Here is a 5622-nt window from a genome sequence, read left to right as displayed (position 1 = left end):
TGTGTAGAAGCTTTTAATTTTAATTAGGTCCCATTTGTTTATTTTGCTTTTATCTCCAATATTCTGGGAGGTGGGTCATGGAGGATCCTGCTGTGATTTATGTCGGAGAGTGTTTTGCCTATGTTCTCCTCTAGGAGTTTTATAGTTTCTGGTCTTACATTTAGATCTTTAATACTTTTTTAGTTTATTTCTGTGTATGGTGTTAGAAAGTGTTCTAGTTTCATTCTTTTACAAGTGACTGACCAATTTTCCCAGCACCACTTGTTAAAGTGATTGTCTTTTCTTCATTGTATATTTTTGCCTCCTTTGTCAAAGATAAGGTGCCCATAGGTGTGTGGATTTATCTCTGGGCTTTCTATTTTGTTCCATTGATCTATATTTCTGTCTTTGTGCCAGTAACATACTATCTTGATGACTGTGGCTTTGTAGTAGAGCCTGAAGTCTGGCATGTTGATTCCTCCAGTTCTTTCTTCTTTCTCAAGATTGCTTTGGCTATTCGAGGTTTCTTGTATTTCCATACAAATTGTGAAATTATTTGTTCCAGCTCTGTGAAAAATACTATTGGCAGCTTGATAGGGATTGTATTGAATCTATAGATTACTCTGGGTAGTATACTCATTTTCACTGTATTGATTCTTAAAATCCATGAACATTGTATATTTCTCCATCTTTTAGTGTCCTCTTTGATTTCTTTCACCAATGTTTTATAGTTTTCTATATATAGGTCTTTTGTTTCTTTCAGTTCAGTCACTCAGTCGTGTCCGACTCTTTGTGACCCCATGAATCACACCATGCCAGGCTTCCCTGTCCATCACCAACTCCCAGAGTTCACTCAAACTCATGTCCATCGAGTCAGTGATGCCATCCAGCCATCTCATTCTCTGTCATCCCCTTCTCCTCCTGCCCCCAGTCCCTCCCAGCATCAGAGTCTTTTCCAGTGAGTCAACTCGTCGCATGAGGTGGCCAAAGTATTAGAGTTTCAGCTTGAACATAAGTCCTTCTAATGAACACCCAGGACTGATCTCCTTTAGAATGGACTGGTTGGATCTCCTTGCAGTCCAAGGGACTCTCGAGAGTCTTCTCCAACACCACAGTTCAAAAGCATCAATTCTTCAGCAATTAGCTTTCTTCACAGGTAGAATTATGCCTAAGTACTTTATTCTTTTCATTGCAATGGTGAATGGAATCATTTCCTTAATTTCTCTATTTTCTCATTATTAGTGTATAGGAATGCAAGGGATTTCTGTGTGTTGATTTTATATCCTGCAACTTTACTATATTCATTGATTAGCTCTAGTAATTTTCTGGTGGAGTCTTAGGGTTTTCTATATAAAGGATCATGTCATCTGCAAACAGTGAGAGTTTTATTTCTTCTTTTCCAATTTGGATTCCTTTTATATATTTTTCTGCTCTGATTGCTGTGGCCAAAATTTCCAACACTATGTTGAATAGTAGTGGTGAGAGTGGGCAACCTTGTCTTATCAAGAGGCTTTTGAGTTCCTCTTCACTTTCTGCCATAAGGGTGGTGTCATCTGTATATCTGAGGTTATTGATATTTCTCCGGGCAATCTTGATTCCAGCTCGTGCTTCCTCCAGCCCAGCGTTCCTCATGATGTATTCTGCATAGAAGTTAAATAAGCAGGGTGACAATAAACAGCCGTGACGTACTCCTTTTCCTATTTGGAACCAGCCTGTTGTTCCATGTCCAGTTCTAACTGGTGCTTCCTGACCTGCATATAAGTTTCTCAAGAGGCAGGTCAGGTGGTCTGGTATTTCCATCTCTTTCAGAATTTTCCACAGTTTATTGTGATCCACATAGTCAAAGGCTTTGGAATAGTCAATAAAGCAGAAGTAGATGTTTTTCTGGAACTCTCTTGCTTTTTCGATGATCCAGCAGATGTTGGCAATTTGATCTCTGGTTCTTCTGCCTTTTCTAAAACCAGCTTGAACATTTGGAAGTTCACAGTTCACATATTGCTGAAGCCTGGCTTGGAGAATTTTGAGCATGACTTTACTAGCGTGTGAGATGAGTGCAACTGTGCAGTAGTTTGAGCATTCTTTGGCATTGCCTTTCTTTGGGATTGGAATGAAAACTGACCTTTTCCAGTCCTGTGGCCACTGCTCAGTTTTCCAAATTTGCTGGCATATTGAGTGCAGCGCTTTCACAGCATCATCTTTCAAGATTTGAATAGCTCCACTGGAATTCCATCACCTCTACTAGCTTTGTTCATAGTGATGCTTTCTAAGGCCCACTGGACTTCACATCCCAGGATGTCTGGCTCTAGTTGAGTGATCACACCATAGTGATTATCTGGGTCGTGAAGATCTTTTTTGTACAGTTCTTCTGTGTATTCTTGCCACCTCTTCTTAATATCTTCTGCTTCTGTTAGGTCCATACCATTTCTTTCCTTTATTGAGCCCATCTTTGCATGAAATGTTCCCTTGGTATCTCTAATATTATTGAAGAGATCGCTTTCTTTCCCATTCTGTTGTTTTTCTCTATTTCTTTGCACTGATCGCTGAGGAAGGCTTTCTTATCTCTCCTTGCTATTCTTTGGAACTCTGCATTCAGATGCTTATAGCTTTCCTTTTCTCCTTTGCTTTTTGCTTCTCTTCTTTTCACAGCTATTTGTAAGGCCTCCTCAGACAGCCATTTTGCTTTTCTGCATTTCTTTTCCATGGGGATTCTTGATCCCTGTCTCCTATACAATGTCACAAACCTCTGTCCATAGTTCTTCAGGCACTGTCTATCAGATCTAGCCCCTTAATTCTATTTCTCACTTCCACTGTATAATCATAAAGGATTTGATTTAGGTCATACCTGAATGATCTAGTGGTTTTCCCTACTTTTTTAAATTTAAGTCTGAATTTGGCACTTAAAAAACCCTAAAGAGAGTATCAGAAAGTTACTAGAGCTAATCAATGAATTTAGCAAAGTTTCAGGATACAAATTCAATACACAGAAATCACTTGCATTTTTATATACTAACAATGAAAAATCAGAAACAGCAATTAAGGAATCAATCCCATTCACCACTGCAACAAAAAGAAATAAATATCTAGGACTAAACTTACCTAAGGAGACAAAAGAACTGTACACAGAAAATTATAAGACACTAATGAAAGAAATCAAAAATGACACAAACAGATGGAGATACAGTCCATGTTCCTGGGTAGGAAGAATAAATATTGTGAAAAATGACTATACTACCAAAAGCAATCTACAGATTTAATGCAATCCCTATCAAATTATCAAAGGCATTTTTCATAGAACTAAAACAAAAAGTTTTACAATTCATATGGAAACACAAAAGACCCTGAATAGCCAAAGTAGTCTTGAGAAAGAAGAATGGAGTTGGAGGATACAATCTTCCTGACTTCAGATTATAGTACAAAGCTACAGTCATCAAGACAGTATGGTACTGGCACAACAACAGAAATACAGACCAATGGAACAAGATAGAAAGCCCAGAAATAAACCCATGCACCTATGGGTACCTTATTTTTGACAAAGGAGGCAAGAATATATAATGGGGCAAAGACAGCCTCTTCAATAAATGGTGCTGGGAAAACTGGACAGTCACATGTAAAAGTATGAAATTATAACACTTCCTAACACCATACACAAAGATAAACTCAAAATGGATTAAAGACCTAAATATAAGACAATATACTATAAAACTCTTAGAGGAAAACATAGGTAGAACACTCCATGACATAAATCAAAGCAAGATCCTCCATGACCCACCTCCTAGAGTAATGGAAATAAAAACAAAAGTAAACAAGTGGGACCTGGTTAAAGTTAAAAGCTTTTGCACAGCAAAGGAAACTATAAGCAATGTGAAAAGACAGCCCTCAGAATGGGAGAAAATAATAGCAAATGAAACAAGTGACAAAGTATTAATTTCCAAAATATACAAGCAGCTCATACAAGTCAACAAGAGAAAAACAAACAACCCAATCAAAGAGTGGGAAAAAGACCTATGTAAACATTTCTCCAAAGAAGACCTACAGATGGCTAACAAACACAAGAAAAGATGCTCAACATCGCTCATTATTAGAGACATCCGAATCAAAACTACAATGAGATATCACCTATACTCGTCAGAATGGCCATCATCAAAAAATCTACAAACAATAAACGGTGGAGAGGGTGTGGAGAAAAGGGAACCCTCTTGCACTGTTGGTGGGATACAGCCACTATGGAAGACGGTATGGAGAGTCCTTTAAAAACTAGGAATAAAACCACCATATGACCCAGCAATCCCACTCCTAGGCATATACCCTGAGGAAACCAAAATTGAAAGAGACACATGTTTGCCATTGTTCACTGCAGCACTATTTACAGTAGCTAGAACATGGAAGCAACCCAGATGTCCATAGACAGATGAATGGATAAAGAAGTTGTAATATATATACACATTGGAATATTACCCAGCCATAAAAATGAATGCATTTGAGTCAGTTCTAATGAGGTGAATGAACCCAGAACCTATTATACAGAGTGAAGTGAGTCAGAAAGAGAAAGATAAATACTGTATTCTAACACATATATACAGAATGTACAAAAATGATAACTGAAGAATTTACTTATAGGGCAACAATGGAGAAACAATCATAGAGAAAAGACTTATGGACATGAGGAGAGGAGAGGAGAGGGTGAGATGTATGGAAAGAGTAACATGGAAACTTACATTAGCATATGTAAAATAGGTAGCCAATGGGAACTTGCTGTATGGCTCAGGAAACTCAAACAGGGGCTCTATATGAACCTAGAGGGGTGGGATTGGGAGGCAGATGGGAGGGAGGTTCAAGAGGAGATATTTGTATACTTATGGCTGATTTATGTTGAGGTTTGACAGAAAACAGCAAACTTCTGTAAAGAAATTATCCTTCAATAAAAAATAAATTAATTAAAAAAACAAAAATAATGGCTGCTAGCATCTGGTGACTACAACCTTATTTTTAAAGCTCTCCTCTTCTAACTCTTATAGATTAGACGATGAAATTAAATTTTATGTTAACAAACAGAAAAAACATTTGCGTAATGACCTATATAGCCGCAATATGGGGAACATAAACTTGGATAAGCCTAGACAGCTGTGTTCTGGGGTACAAGTTGCCTGGCAGCGCCATGTCAACATTAAGATACGAGCTTATTTTTCTAATAAGGATGATTACCCTTTGCTTTTAGTATTCAGGTTGATACTGCAGCAACTAATTCTATTAATAACTGAATCCAGATGGCCTTATTTCATTGGACAGGAACACCCATGTACTGACCCTCTAGTATCCACAATCAAAATGTTATTCAATGTCACTTGCTTCTTATTCCTGCTTTGACCCCTTAATAACAGTAATTCTCTTATTGATCCTTGTATTTTGTGTAGTTCTGTATGAGATCAATGAAGATAACAGTGTAACTCTATATATTGGAAAAAGAAACAACATAGAATACTTCACTGGACAGCAAGAGCTTACTTAAGACAAACAGTTCAGATAATTGTGAATACTGTTTTATAGAAAGGTTCAGGAATAGCCCATTGAGAGATCTGTCAATGAAAACATTCCCCAGACCCTGGAATGAGCATTCCCAGCACCGAATGACTAAATGGTTATGAA

Source organism: Moschus berezovskii, chromosome 17 (assembly GCF_049115385.1).
Source record: "Moschus berezovskii isolate FMDL1 chromosome 17, NW_MosBer_1.0, whole genome shotgun sequence".
NCBI classification, from domain to species: Eukaryota; Metazoa; Chordata; class Mammalia; order Artiodactyla; family Moschidae; genus Moschus; species Moschus berezovskii.
Note: the sequence above shows the minus strand (reverse complement) of the source record.